The following is a 16685-nucleotide window of genomic DNA, read 5'->3' as shown; positions in this document are numbered from 1 at the left end:
TGACATCACAAGATGCTGACATCACAAGATGCTGACATCACAAGATGTTGACATCACAGCTATCATCTTGCTGCTGCTGAGAGCAATTGCAGACATGGTGATGTAGGGTGTGTGGGGCTTGTGCTGGCCATTAAATGATGCTGACTGTTGGCTGAAGGAAAAGATGTCACATTCATTCATAGGAAGTGGAAAAGTGAGTGTTGATGTGTCACATGTTCAGACATATGTGCTATCAAGCTGCACATAAAATACAGACATAAGAGGACTGAACAGTTTGAGTGATGGCTTCCTTTGGATACGGGAGTAGCATTGGTTCCAAATGTGGCCCTCACATTCTATCATATCTCCTAAATTTTCTGTGAAAGCTTGCATCCTTTTTTTCACTTAGAAAATGTTCTTAAGAATCATATCTGCTGAACTCTGTATCAGATTCTGAGTGAGTCTACTGTTGAAATGTCAATATCTTCTTAGGAGATGCAGGTAAACACATAGCCTGTGTGCTACCCTTACCTACATCTGATGATGTCATCATGGTAGACAAAGGAGAGAGACCAAATACGAGCCAAATAGGCACCTGCCACCCACAGAACCAAGCCAGGAGCCAATCTCAGATAGCTAATGTTTAAATAAGTCAAGCACACTTGATCCTATGGTACAAATGGACTTCAGGACTGAGGACACACACCCTTCAGGTTGTCCTGCAGACCCAGAGGCCAGGAGAGTGGATCTGAGATAAGTGTCAGCCTTGGCCACATGGTTGTGATGCTGGTTTATGACACTGACTCCCTGACCTCATGAAAATCAAATGCAGAAGAGCATAGTGAAGAAATCAAGATGTTTAGCAACCCTTGAAAAATTATTCATAAAGCACTGATAGTATGCTGGGCCAGTGTCCCAGTAATACCAATTTTCTTAGGAATCCATCTGAGGTACTCAGGTGATTAAGCTTGTAACTTTATCTCAAAAACTGGGATGGATATGTTACACATAACCAGAAGCAGGGCTCGTTTGTGTGGAAGAAAAGGACTACCAGGGACTGTGTGTGATGCTGTGTGTGATGGGAGACAGGTAAATCCTAGAATTTGGAAATACTAGTTTGTAGTCTCTGAGATGATCACTCATGATGACCTTAATATTCTGCTACTTTCACAATTGAGTGATCAGATATACAAGAGTGGCTCTGAGCAGAATGGGGAGCAGAAAATAGGAATTTTACAAAATTATCTTCCTGTCTGGTTTAATTCTCACTAGATATGGCCCTTAAAGAAGATAATAACTTGAGAATAGATTGTTCTCTCCTTTACTTGTGTTAAATTACCGTCCTTCAAGTCTGGTCCCATTAACAAGGCAGAATGCTTGCACAGGGGAAAGAATCGGAGTCTGTGGGAGACATTTTATTAAGACTTCTCTGTGCCTAACCACCTTGAAGATGCAACCCTACCCCAGTTCTTCTCTACCGAGAAAAGTCTTCAGAAAACAAGGCCTACAGCACCTACCCTGTCCTATTCAGAAGGTTCTCTCTGGCTCGTAAGGGTCCTATTCCGTCCAGGTTCAGGAATTTTTAATCTGCCAATTTGCAGAGAGCGACAATGTATAAATATTTTATTTTCCTACTGTTCCACGTGTTTATTTTTATTTTGCTCTTTATAGAAATGGTAAGTACTACAAGATTCTCCTTTGGGTTTGGACCCGAGTTAATGCAAATGGAGACCTGTGGTTTCTTGTCAGCCATTGTGGGCTGGCATGTCATGCGACATTTGAGAAGCCACTGTCCTCTCTGTGGTGTAGTTTCTCATTTCTTCCCTCCCCCTTTAAAACACCTAAGTTGTGTTCTTTATTTTATTTTAATTATTTAATTTTTTTTCTTGGTCATATTCTCCCACCTCTCTGAAGTTCTCCCAGATCCTCCCCTTCTTCCTATAAAAGGATTTGTCAATTTTTATTTCATGCATGTGTGTTTTGTCCACATGTATGCCTGAGCACTATGTGTGTGCAGTGTCCATGGAGAACACAAAGTGCATTAGATCACCTGGAACTACAGTTAAAGATGGTTGCTAGCCACCATGTGAGTGCTTGGATTTGTACCCTGGTCCTCTGGTGCTCATAACTGTTGAACTATCCTGTTTCTTTTATTTCTTTGCTTCACTGTCCTGAACTCTTGGTTTTTTTTTTTCCCTTTCCTCACTCATCTTTCACAAGCATAATTACCTTCCAATTCTATGATGGCAGTACTGCCCTCAGTGGCCTGTTTCTGTGCACATTGCCTTTGGAAAACTTATCTCTTACAGTCACTTTGCATGTACACTGCCCGGAATTCCTTCTAGAGAAGGGGCCACCCACAGTGGGTGGGTCTTCCCATCTCAATGAACTCAATCAAGAACATTCCCTGCAGATGTGTCCAGAGGCCTGTCTCCCAGTTGATTCCAGTTTCTATTGACAATGCTAACTATCATGTCATCCTGTGCCAACTTCACACCCAAATACATCATTTTTAGGTCAAAACTTCAGACACTCCCCCCCCATAGTCTTTAGCAATCTGATATTTTAAAAGTAAAAGTCTCTTAACTGAAAACTACTATAAAATACAAAACATTTTACATAATTACAACATATAAGGGCACAGGGAATAGTCACATCCCAAAGTGGGAGAATTGGGAATCTGATCCAAAGTAGTTTTTGACTCTAGGAGGAAAACATTGCACAAGCTGATGATCTGAGCCCAGCACCACAGGCTTGAGGCACAATTGTTGATGATCTGGAAGGCTTAAGTATCCCTACCCCTCCATATCTGCTCTCTCTAGCATACATGGACCCCTCTGGGGTCCTTTCCACATCTGTATCTGTCTTCAACGGATGCCCCGTGTTGACATCTCCACTATCCTGGCGTCTCCATGGCAACTGGGTTTCCACTTCACAGCTTCTCCCATGGACTTTTAAGCTCCTTACAGAGATTTCAACCTGCTACCTGTTGCCTGATCTAAGCTGTTCTCTGAAATCACACAGAAAGACTCCATGACCCCCCCCCCATTTTTGCATATTTCATGTCTCCAGAGCTGGTACCATGTGGATAGTGCTGCCAAATTCTGTTGTTATCCTGAGACAAAGTCTGGGCCACTGGGTCATGGTTGTATCATTCATGTGCACTGACGCTGGGGACACAGTCTCCTATGGAGTTTCTTTGGAGGAGCATAGAACTCTAGCAGCTGCGTTCCAAGTTCAGGCTTTCTCCTTTTATGTAAAATTTCAGTTTTACGAGTTGCAGCCTATGGGGTTGTGCCCTCAGGACACCTTTCCTATCCCTTACTGGGGAATGTCAAGTTTCTCTTTAGTAGCACAGGTCTTGCAGGTGTGACAGCTAGCTGCTTTGTTGTATTCACTTCAGTCTCACACACCTCTCCTCCTCCAAACAGATTAGTCAGTTTTCTTTAGTTCTGCTTAACTCGGGTTCTCAGGACACGGGCAAATGAAGGCTACCTTCTTGACCAAAATATCACTCAACTGGCCCCAAGCCCAGTGCCTACGAGAGTTCTTGCCTCACGGAAGCTGTTCTGGGTTTTCTTTAGTGTTTTCCTTGAGCATTACTGTTTCCCATTAGAATCTATAATTAAGTCCTGTTTATAGCATTTAAGGACTTTTCTAAGCAATCACTTCAAATTCTTCCACACTACAGTCCTATTTGGGAACATCTAAAGCTTTAGACAACTCCCCTCCCCATGGTCAAGATTATTATAGCCACAGACCAACCTCTCTAGACAAAGCAATGTAGTGGCAACATAAAGACAAAGCAACAGCTCCTAGTTTAAGAGAACGTTCCATAATGATGGGGAGGCCAATGTATCAAGTGTCTGAAGCAGCTGGTCCTATCACCTTCACAAGAGAGTGAATTCACACCGCTGCTCACCTCCCCTTTTCCATGTACACTGTCGAGGATCCCGGTCAACGAATAGAGTCTTCCCACCCCTAACTAACTCAGTCAAGGTAATCTCCCACAAGCATGCCCAGAGGTCTGTCTCCCAGGTGATTACAGACTCCAGTCTGCAGTCAGCACTGACACCACATCTCTCCCACTTCAAGCTCTTTCATCCTGATCTTAATCTCTCAATCACTTAGCATAGATTCCACCAGGATCTCCAACGTCCTCAACCACAATGGAGGTCTTCTTGTCACTGTAATCCTGTCCAGCCCTCCAGAGGGTTACTAGCTACAGGGGTCAGTATTGTGCCATTAGTGAATGCTTCCAGTGGTGCTGACATCAGGCTCAGTGGCAGGCTTAATTGCTTCCGAAGTTTGTGCTCACAACAGGACATTAGAAGCATTTTTTTATTACCCCACTCCCATCAGATTCAGGCTTGTTCCTTTATGATTTAAAGTCTGATTTCTCACCGTTTGCTAGTAGAGTGCAGATCCCATGACCTTGAGTGCTGGTTTGTGTGTCTGCTGCTCTCTTACCTCTGCCCCTTGCTCTGGTCAGATGAAATACTCTGCTGTGCTGTATACGCCATGTGGTTGTCTATGTTTCAGATTTGACCCCTTCTTTTTTTCTGTCTTAAATTGTCTCCCATATCAACCCACCTGCCTGTTCAAACCTAGTGTGTTAGTCAACACGCACAAAATCATTTATAGAAACTCTTCGTCAGCCATTTGTAACTTGGAGGCTTCAGATGACTTGTGTTATCTGTCTGTATGTACTAGGCACCAGGAAGTCTTCTCTCATCTACAGGAGTTAGTTCCTCTAAGAGTCTACTTTGACTCCTGTTTGTATCACTGGAGTGAGACATCCATCATTTACCCAAGGATGGCCTCCATGAGCAGCAGGGAGAAACACTTGGGTCAAGGATGAACTCAGGTCTCAAGCCTAGGAGGAAAACATGGGTAGGTTCCTATGATCAAATGCTGAATCACACAGAAAAATAACAGCTTAATGTACAATTTCATGGCAGGTAGTATTCTATTTCTGAGAGGGACTTTTTTGTTAAGATATGCTGTGTGTATTTTGGCTAGGATCTAACATTGATGTCTTTTTATCTACTGCCTCTTTGGTGTCTAAAATAAGAAGAAACAAATACACTGGCAATATAATCAGTGTTGAAGTCTTTCACTTAAAAGTCAACATTCTGTCAATTGCCTGAGCATTCTGTTTCAGTATTCTTGGCTGTTCCTAATCTCTGCCCTTAGCATTATGTAACATTGCTCAGTGTTGACTGAGACCATGGTCTGGGGTTTTTCCTTGGTGCACACCTGATTAACAAGGCAGATGCAAAGCTGCAGACCTCACATCATCTGTTGCCTGACAGTCCCTTTAATAATAAGATGTTAGGCCTTGAGGGGACTTAGCATTTAAAACACAAAAATCCTCACTTGGTGATCTAATGTATTCAGTAAAATTGCTGTTCTGATCACAGTTTGAGCTGGGATACGGAGTTTGCAGCTAACCTGGGTCTATTGAGCCTCAGTCTAGGCACTGGGGCTGCAGAGCTATTGTTACGTGGGGGCATGTGGTGATACATGTTGTTAGGACCGCAGCTAAGGACTCAGAGCGTGATACTTGCTGCAAATCTCCTACTTAAATCCCATTCTCATCTGAGAAGTGGAGAATTGACATTGAGCTTAGAGTTGCTGGGAGGGTTCAGGACATGATGAAGTAGCAGACGGCCATCACTTAACCCAGAGCCTGCCTCATAATAAGCAGGAGACAAACGAATAAAGGGATAATGGAAAGGAACAACAGAAGTAATTGGTTCCATCATGTAGCTCCTTAGGGAATAGCACACTGTCAGAATGTGAATGATGCCATCCATGATGTATCTGGAAGGAGCTGCCCCTGCAGAAAAGGATGTTGAGGTGAGTTCTTTTATGGATAGATAAACACAAACTGGACCAAGAGGATAGGGACTGTCAGGCCATAACTGCAAAAGTCCAGATACAAGGAATCAAGTACAAACTAGATTCAGTTAGGATAAAAATAGAGCTGGCTGTGATGGCACATGCCTATTATCCTGGCCCATGTCAAATTGATGATCACAGTATTCCACCATGGTCCATAGAGGCTTTTGGTATACATATGGGACTTTAAGAAGGATAAATAAGATGCCCTTTTCCATGGAATCAGTTAAGTCTGCTGAGCCTCAGGTGAGGTTTGATGATTAAACCTCAGTAAAGGGTTTAACAAATGTGGCACACTTATATCTGGTGACTTTTCCCAAGAAGACCAATGGCATCTACATCACAGACAAGTCTCCTCATTAGTCTCAGACTTTCAAGTCTGATGGCAGGAGTAGCTCTCACCAGGCTTCTGCAGGCATTGCCTTTACTGGATCATTTCAAATTGTGTCTTTGAAGAATTACTAAATATCATCCAGCTTCAAATGAGCTGTGGTTATGAGGGTGGCTTCAGAGCACTAAACACTCTCCTCTACTGATGCACTGTGGTACTACTCTTCTACTGTGCCTGAGTCTTATGCATACAGATGACCTATCTATATTGATCTGTGACCATACAGTGTAGTGGTTGAGGCCTATGATGGACATTCACATCTCAGAGGCAGAGAAAATCTGGGAGCAATGAGCCACGAAGCAGAGTCAAGTTTCCCAAGATGTACTAACTTCTTAGAGACCAGTTCTGATATCTCTACCAGGTCTGCTTTGGGAAGTGGTGCACTCTACCTTGTTGCAATTGCTAGAAGAGACTCTGGAAAAGACACACATCTAAAATGACTGTGTAGAGCCTTGGTCACGATTCTTCTGTTTTGCCTAAGCTAGTTAGTAAAGAAAGAGAGCATATGAAGATGATGAAAACATCCATGACATTACCAAATCCACATATTCAGACATGGGAAAGAAGACTGGAGAGTTAGCAAGTGGAGTCCCACATCCATACAGAGCTCCACAATCTGCAATCCTCTCATCTTCAAACTTTGTATCCTGCTAGTCTCTCAGAAGGGTTCTGAACACCAAATTCTGCCAACTTTGAGTCATATTAGCAAGGACAGGACTTGCTACTGGCCAAATGGAAATTTCCAAGCACCTATTTCACTGTATTGTCACCAAGGGATAAATAGGTCACCCAGCAGTACCTGCACTCATTACATTTCTATCACATTCTCTTGCATATCCTGATGTGAATACTGTGAAAAAATCCAGACAGTGTCTTAGGCAGCTAACTGTGTCCTCTAAATGTCCCTGTGCTGTGCTTTAAGTCATCTGCTAACTGTGTCCCCTAAACGTCCCACCGCTGTGCTTTGAGTCATGTACTGAAGTAACACCTTCTGTTGTAAGTGATATCATCCCTTGACACATCTTTGGAAGACCTAAAGGTGGAATGGCTTCTTCACTGACAGTAAGACAGGAGGGAAGCGCATGGGCCACCCCGACATGGAACAGTCATTTTAGAGGGAGTCATAGGGCTGTATACAGGTGGTGACTTGAACAGAGGATCAGCCAAACAAAGCACATCCAGGTGGCATGCCATGGCCATTGGCCCCATCTTGGGTGCTGTATGAAAAACTCAATAATGATGAAAGCAAGCAATGAGAGCCACTTATTTGGCACCTGCTTTCCACAGCCTACGAGGACAGGGGCAGTTATTACCACAAGGATGAGCTGCCCTCTACAGGGCTCTCACTTGCTAAGAGCAAAGCATGGATGTTTAATCAATTGGACAGTAGGTACTGCTTGGGGAAGACTTGTTATCTTAGGTGGCTTTTCTCCCTATGGCTTTGCCCTCTGCGAGACTGGTGATTCCTGCCTGTTTCATTCTTGTCAAAAGTCCCTGGCTAGCAGACAAACTGAGTAGTGCCAGATGGGCATGTGTTTGCACACAGAGAGTGCCCATCTCTCTTTACAGCACTGAGCTGGAAGGAAGTACAGTATCCTCAGCCCAGGCTTTAGAAAGGCAGCTTTGTCTCTGTCCCTTCTTGTTTGTGATACACAAATTATTTAACCCTTCAAGATTCTTACTCTCTTGCATGTAGCTGGGAGATAAAATTTGCATCCATATCTTCATGGTGATGCAGGGAACATGGTATTGACCATGAAAAGGAGTCCACGCATGCATGGCCTGCCAGCACCCTGGTATCACTTACTATCGAGCCAGATGTGCAGTAGAAAGTAGGTTTGTTGGTTTGTTTTAGCTCCTGTAAGGGAATCTCTGCTCTCTGGTGTTTAACCTTACTAAAGTGCATAAGAAAGTGTTCCTTTCCTCTCTTAAATACTTAGGTCCTAAATATCATACTCTATTTAGTGCTATCATTGAGATGTAAATGGTCATCTACTATTTATAGCTTTTAGCTATAAAATGAGTACATTTTCTGTCCATTTCATACAAGGCATATAAAAATCCAATGTATACTAAATTATTAAGGTAACATTGTATGCTATACTCAAGGGTGGGAGGAAAGAGGCAAAGAAACAGAAACAGAGAAAGACAGAGTTGCCTAGCAATCTAAGGAGGACCCCCTCATAGTCCTGGGCCATGATCTGCAGCAGTTAGAGTCTCAAGGATTCCCTGGGCATTTGTACTCAAACTGTGCTTCATAGCTGAAAATTAGACTCCTAAAGGCCTATGCTGCCAGCTTCCCTGTCCTTTGTAAACTGGTGCCTGTTCAATCACTGTCTCCATCTGCCTGGACTACTACAGACAGTCTCATGAACAGCGAAGCTTGGAGACTGCAGATCCTCTTTTCTCACAGGTCAGGGAATAGAACACACAAGATCACCTCATTGGGCTTTTTAAGGATGCAGATGGCTGACTCTTGCTAGGTGTCCTTTAGGAGAAAAGGGCCATGGCCTCTTTGGCTTCTTTTTATAAAAAGTAATCATCCTATTCATGATGCTTTCACCCAATGAATGGGCTGCCTTCTACAGGCCTGCTTTTAAATGCTCCACACTGCGGCATAGATTTCCACATATGGCGCTTCTATATAAATCAGGCAGTTTTAGCATAATAGTAAACTGCACACTCCCAGAAGATGGAAGGGAGAGGGCTCCAGTCTGTACTCAGGGTGAGACACAGTCCTTAGTCTCACATTACTGGCCCCAGCCAATTAGTGCCAGGTGAAAATATGTGTCCAGAATTTTCAGGTACTCTAAGCTATGAAGAAAATGTGGATTTACATATGTCCTTGGCTTTAGATAAGGTCTAACATTTGAAGATTTAAAGTATAGGAAAACATGATACATTTGTGGCTGTGGTGGCTGGTGATTGCTAAGTTTAAGGCATGGCAACTGTCATAGAAGCTGAGCCTTGCCTGTGGAAGAGGGGCTTTGAGAGATGTGGGGAAGAGTTGGCTCCTATGAGACAACAGTGAAGAGAAATGGATCCAGAGGAAAGGATGGAATGGCTCATTTTGAGAGCAGGGATAAGGTATGTTCTGCAACTGTCCACTTTCATGCACTTGTGTGTGTCTGCGGCTTTTGTCCTTACCAATCACATCTGATTAGAAAGAGTGAAAGACCCCCACTATTACCTTCCTCATCCTGCTGCAATTATCTGGAGTCACCATACACAAAGGACTCTGGAAGTTTCCTTCACTGCTCATGGATAAGGAAGGTAGCTGAGGCCTCTACTGATCATGAGAAGATCTACATGCTATGACTTAGGCTGGGGTGGGAGGCAGAAGGGAAGCCATGCTGTAGGGTTTATCTGGGTCCTGTGGCCCTTGAGATTCTTCAACTGCAGGTTACTGTCTTTAGTTTATGCAAAAACTGTTGCGGTAAGAATTTGTTTGACAATGCAATCTCTGAGCCTAGAGCATCCAGATAGTGAAGAATTAAAGCTGCATCACTGAGGCATGTTTGACAACAAACTGCCTGTGAGTGGGGTTGTAGGAGCAAACAAAACAGAGAGGCGGAGGGCACATCCTTGATGGAGCACGTCCTTTGTTATCTGACTGGTCTCCTTGGAAACTCATAAAGAAGGGAAATTAAAACCTGCTTTCTTACTACTCTGGCTGCCATCCAATAAAAAATATTGGCTAATGCTTTGTTTTAGTGCCTGCCTCGGTACAAGTGATGGGCAAACACTGAAGAAGGTATCGATCCTGTTTCAATGGATTCCATTAGTCGTCCTGAGCTTTGTACACAGAAAGGAGAGACTCTGACCTCTGACAGCCAGGGGCAGCTGCTGAGGAGTGTGCAGCTGCACGAGGAGAGTCATCAGGAGACTGGATGGCAGGGCTCTGGGGTGTAGGAGTGTGGACAAGGGTTGGGTGAGCTTTTGTGTAGTCAGGGATGCTATTTGCCTACTCAGGTGACTTGTCGGAGATTGCTGTAGATACAGCAGCATTTATAGTCAGTTGTCAATCATGGTCATCCCTGACCCTGATGTACTCATCCCTCTCTGGCTCCTGCTAACACAGCACTGAGCCTCATTGTCCTATTTAGCTGGCTTCAGCTCAGCTGAAACAAAGTGGCAGGTTAATTTGCCAGTGAGTGTGCTGACACTCATAACTCACTAATTCTGTCACTTCTAATTATAGTAAGGGAAGCCTCATGTTCCAGAGCTGGGTCACTGTGACTCAGACTCACTAGATCACTACAGGATTCTGGTCCAAGTAACCAATCCATTGTTTCTCTTTTCCAAGCATTGAACTTAGTGCAGTATTCACTATCTGGAAGTGCCAGGCACAAAGTCAGTTCACGGAAGCAGCAGAGGCCATGTTGTGGTCCAAAGTCTGAAAACCTGAGGTGGGCTTTAACAGAGCCCAGATCAGTGAAGGGACTGTCTGTGTGTGTTTTCTAGCATCCAATATATGTCAGCCACTTGGTGTCAATCTGGTGGACAGTGGAGAAGTGAGCGGCTTCCCAATGTCAATGCTATCTCTGACAAAGTGGTATGTGGTACAGTGTGAGTGAAGAGGGTGTGCTGGGTTCTTACTGATCCTCAAACAAATGACCACAGTGGCTTCAGATAATATTTCCTTCCTGGAATGCTAGAAGCAGAAGAGTCAAATCCAGGGAGCAGTAGGATTGTTTCTTTCTAATGACTGCGAGAGAGAACATAGTCCTACCACTTCCTATCTTGGCTTTGGCTATTGGTGTTTGTTTATTTGTTTGTTTTGCATCCATTACCTTCTCTATCATATGCTTCCCTATGTTTTTCTATAAGTACCTTTGTGCTTCTCCATCTCGAATGAGTCAGAAAATTGATAACAGCTTTTGATAAGAATCACATTGACCTTTCCAAGTCACAGGCGGTGGTGCATACTGTGGAGCGCTCTGTTCAGTCTACTCCATCCTGACTCACTGCTGTTCACTCCTGCTGAGGAACAAGTCAGTCAGGAAGCCGCACCTTAGCCATAGCATTTAAAGATACTGGAAAGATGTCCAAAGTGGAGATTCACCAAATTTGAATCACAGTCACTAGCAGCAACGTGAAGTCTCTGGTAAAGATTTGTGCAGACTTGATCAGAGGCAGGAAGGAAATGAATCGGAAAGTAAAAGGATCATTGTGCATGGGTACCAAGACATTGAGAATCACTACCAGAAAAATATCTTGTGGTGAAGGTTCCAAGACAAGGGGGTCATTTCCAAACAAGGATCCACAAGCCACTCATTGATTTACACAGTCCTTCTGAGATTGTTAAGCAGATTACTTCCATCAGTATTAAACCAGGAGAGGAGGATGAAGTCACCATTACAGATGTCTAAGTCAACTGTTTCAATAAATTGACTTAATTAAAAAAAATCACATTGAATCTTTAGCCATATCAATTCTTTACCTTATGGACATGGAAATGTTTCATCTACATGGGTCAGCTATAATTGGTTTATGAGTGTTGTATAGCATTAAGGATGGTAAGTGTTGGTGAATGTGCAGAGGAATGGAGTCATTACCCATTGTTACCAGATGGTAAAGTAATGTTGTCCTTAATTGGAGGCTCTTAAGCCTTGAAGAAGAAATACCTATGGGCCAAAAGGTGTCATCTACATCCCAAAGAACTAAAATAGTCCTTCTACTCCCACGCTCATTTCAGCCTTGTTCATGAGAGCTGGGGTTTGGTAATAATTGCCAACAGGTAATTGAATGGATAGAAAAAATAGATTGAAATATCTATTCAGCTTTAAAGAAGAAGCAAATATATCTTCTTGCAGTGACATGTAAAAGAACTTGAAGATACATTCTAGGTAAAACAACTTAGGCCCAGAATGACAAATAGTACTAATTAGGTGGACATGAAGGCCATAAAAAGGAAAGAATAAGAGATAAAGTAATTCAGTTATCAAAAGCAGACTACTGGTGATGGGGGCTGAGGTGAAGGAGGGAGTGGGCCTATAACCCAAGGCATTCATTGGTAGATACGAGATGAATTTGTTATACAGGTTGGCATTACCTGGGTGACTGTAGTAACAACACTGTATCAGCATAGTCACTGTAGAAACACTGTATCTGCATGGTGACTGTAGTAACAACACTGTCTCAGCATGGGAACTGAAGGAACAACACTGCATCTGCATGGTGACTTTAGTAGCACTGTAAAGCATAGTGACTGTAGAAACACTGTATCTGCATGGTGACTATAGTAACAATACTGTATCAGTATGGTGACTGGAGCAGCAACACAGCCTTAGTGCAGTGACTGTAGTAACAACCCTGTATTATCATGGTGACTACAGTAACAACACAGCCTCAGCATGGTGACTGGAGCAGCAATACTCCCTCAGCATGGTGACTGGAGCAATAACACTGTATCAGCATGGTGACTGGAGCAGCAACATTGTATCAGCATGGTAACTATAGTAACAACATAGTCTCAGCAAGGTGACTAAAGCGGCAACACAGCCTCAGCACGGTGACTGTAGTAACAACACTGTATCAGCTTGGTGACTGTAGTAACAACCCTGTTCTACATGGTGACTATAGTAACAACACAGTCTCAGCATGGTAACTGGAGCAGCAACAACAGTCTGCAGTAACAACAATGTATCAGCATAGTGACTGCAGTAACAACACTGCCTCAGCATGGTGACTGTAGTAACAACACTGCTTCAGCATGGTGACTAATAACCACCTTCAATAGAATGGCAACAATACCAGTAATATTGCATCATTCACTGGAGATGTTCTTGGATTTTTCTCTAGTAATTTATTAAAAAATGGCAATTTGGATATGATAGTTCTTTTTTTTGTATTATTAAGGAAAGAACTCTGAGGCAGACTGTAATGTAGTCTGTAGGATGCTGTTCTCTTGACTGTTTCCATGGGCTTGCTCCTGTGGCTGGTTTTGACTTTCATCTGACAGAACTGTTTTTATTAAAGTGCTATTGACCTGCTAAAAAACCTCAACTGTGATCTGTAGTTCAAGGTCTGTGAAGATTAATGTGATTATTTTTAATCATCATTTTCTAGACTGAAAGGGCATCTAAATATGTGAACTATATTTTGTAGCTTTCATTTATGTAGCAACTTATTATGAATAAATAATACTTGGAGAAAATTTAGTCATGCCTTGGAAACCTATTTAAAATGATTTGTATGCCTCAGATGACAAAAAAATCATAATACAACTGAAGATATTTGGAGTCAAATAACAACAGAATCTCTTCAGATTCATTTCAAGAAATTTGCATAAGAAACTTTAGTTAGTACCTCATGATCCAGCTACATCTCTGTTGTGCCACCATCTGGGACCAAACTCCAACATATGAGCCTCAGGGGAGACACTCACTAATCGGCGAGTAAGAGTTAGATGGAAAGTTAACGAACCAAGTGTTGAGTTCAAAAGTGTGAAAGCAAACCCACAAAGCAGAGATAGCAATAAAGGAAGAGATAAAAACAAGTCAAGAGATTAATGAAATATGCAATAAATGCCTGAAGAAGATACACAGATACATGAAGTCATAGTCTGTAAAAGAACACTTGAATATTTACCAATCTTAGAAAAAAAATGGGCCAAAGTCAGACGTGTTAACACTGAGGAACAAAGACACAAAGGAAAACAGACTTACCCTAGAAAAACATTCAATAATCAGAGAGAAGTGAACAACAGTGGCTGGGTTTAAATGACGATTATTAACATTGATAGAGAGGAAACAACACCAACATTAATAGAGAGGAAACAACACCAAGACTAATTCTGAAAACAGCCCCAGGTACCAAGTACTCAAGATTTACTGCAAATACTAGTCAGTCTTCTCATGGTGGGCAATTTGTCCTTCTGATCCAAAAGTTGGAAAGACAGTGTCTTAGTCAGGGTTACTATTCCTGCACAAAGCATCATGACCAAGAAGTAAGTTGGGGAGGGAGGGTTTATTCAGCTTACACTTTCACATTGCTGTTCATCACCAAAGGAAGTCAGGACTGGAATTCAAGCAGGTCAGGAAGCAGGAGCTGACTCAGAGGCCATGGAGGGATGTTGCTTACTGGCTTGCTCCCCTGGCTTGCTCAGCTTGCTTTCTTATAGAACCCAGGACTACCAGCTCAGGAATGGCACCACCCACAATGGGCCCTCCCACCCTTGATCACTAATTGAAAAAATGTCTTACAGCTGGATCTCATGGAGGCATTTTCCCAAAGGAAGCTCCTTTCTCTGATAACTCCAGCTTGTGTCAAGTTGACACATAAAACCAGCCAGTACAGACAGGAAGACATTTTGAAGCTGGTTGAGTAGGGACCAAGTAGGTAAAGACAACATAGGTCAGAGAAGGTACACCCAGTCTCACACAGGACATAGACTTAGAACCTTTAACCTGTGAGCCCAGCCATGAATAAAAGAGAGGCACAAAATGTATAAAAATGCATGCAGGTGCGTTTTCACACATGTGCGTTTTACAGACACACAAAGGGTTCTCCTCAGTGCTACACAACTTCAGGATTAAAAAGTGCTAGAAAACGTTCATTATACTATGAAAATCCCGTGACTCCATGTGAGCCCTGGCATTGGTGCCATTAATTGTGTCTTTAAACACTCAGCAGTACACAGTGAAAGTTTATGTTTTGTTTTATCTCAGAAGAATACTTCATAGTTGGCATGTGAGGAATAATTTGAGGCACTCATGAAATAACGAGTGGTGATAATGGCTATGAAAGCAAGTAATAAAAGTTAACATACCTGAGAGTTCCTTAGGTCTCCTTTTATAGATTTGCCTAATTCCCATCAGCAGACAGCAGTGGGGCTGGAATCTGACTCATACGATGTGTGTGGTAGTAGACACTATCCCATCTCATGAAAATGAAGATGCCCACACTCAGATGTACCCCCAACAGCTTCGGTGAACATGGAATGTTAGTACCAGCCCCATGAAGAGCTAATTCATCAAAGGGGTCTTCTCTGGGTGAGATGAGCTTAGTTGCTGTCTGTATGAATCACACTGTAGACAAGGCTGTGTCACACTAATTTATATGCAGGAACCCACCCACCCCACAAGGACCAGAGTTGTTGTTAAGTCATCAGACTAACAGCCTCATGCCTTCACACCCCAAAGAGCTCCTTCATTTCTCCCTTCACTTGAAGACAGTAAAAACTTACTGTTGGAAAGCCAGGAAAGCAGGTTCTCACCAGACACAGAGTCTGACAGCACCTTAATTCCAACTCTCTAGAAAATAAACTTCTCTTGTTCTTCAGCCAGGTCAATTGTGACATTTTGTTATAGCACTCAGAGTAAGACATCATGGAAATACTTCTCTTTGTTGATACCCTTGATCAGCTTTTCCCTTCTTTGTTTGAGTTATTTTCTCCTTTACAGATGCTTCTGTGGGGCCTCTGAATTTGTGGGCAACCAAAACACTATCTCAGACTCTATCTCTTAGAAACCCAACCTGAGACATTTGCTGCTAACCTACACCACTTCTAATACAAGAAAAACTAATTTTTCATTTGATAATATGAATTGATAATCTTATTCAAGTCCATACATGGCTCTGGTTTGTTTGCCTCTACTGTTCCATAAAAACTTGATGACATGGGCAAACCCAGGCTTTTATGACACTCCTCCTACTGATGGAAACTGGGCCTGGTTGGAGTCACGGGATTTTCATAGTATAATGAACGTTTTCTAGCACTTTTTAATCCTGCAGGTGTGTACCACTGAGGAGAACCCTTTGTGTGTCTGTAAAACGCACATGTGTGAAAACGCACCTGCATGCATTTTTATACATTTTGTGCCTCTCTTTTATTTGTGGCTGGGCTCACAGGTTAAAGGTTCTAAGTCTATGTCCTGTGTGAGACTGGGTGTACCTTCTCTGACCTATGTTGTCTTTACCTACTTGGTCCCTACTCAACCAGCTTCAAAAGGAATCAAAATGTCTTCCTGTCTGTATTGGCTGGTTTCCTATATGTGGAGGAGATCTGCCTTGAGGGGACTCAAGAATTAAATAGTTGAGGTGAGGTGTAGGGCACTGACACGGTGTATTCTTCTGAAAATGACATCTGTGTTCTAGAGTCCAGCAGTTCAAAGATGGGACGTGGTGCCACTGACCAGTTGCTTACTCCATGTACAGCTTCGTGGTTACAGTTTCCCAACTATGTCAGTTTGTTTGCCTGCTGGTTTAACAAGATACCAAAAGCTAAGTACTTATAAAGATAAGAGGTTTACTTGCATGTAAGTCATCACATTGTTGCTTGAGGGCTTTCCTGACTTGGCTCCTTGCCAGCAGGTCCAGGCAAGAGAAGAGCGGTCCCTGTCCTTCTGGGTCTCTCTCTCTCTCTCTCTCTCTCTCTCTCTCTCTCTCTCTCTCTCTCTCTCTCTCT

At 42.8% G+C, this 16685-nt stretch overlaps 1 pseudogene; it reads left to right on the top strand.

Annotated features, from left to right (window-relative positions):
- The window catches only part of LOC114634103, a 40404-nt pseudogene extending 28758 nt beyond the window's left edge, over positions 1-11646 (top strand).
- The last annotated feature ends 5039 nt before the right edge of the window (positions 11647-16685 follow it).

Source organism: Grammomys surdaster, unplaced genomic scaffold (assembly GCF_004785775.1).
Source record: "Grammomys surdaster isolate TR1022 unplaced genomic scaffold, NIH_TR_1.0 843, whole genome shotgun sequence".
NCBI classification, from domain to species: domain Eukaryota; kingdom Metazoa; phylum Chordata; class Mammalia; order Rodentia; family Muridae; genus Grammomys; species Grammomys surdaster.
The sequence above is the reverse complement of the archived record's forward strand: the minus strand, read 5'-3'. Positions and strand labels throughout refer to the sequence as shown.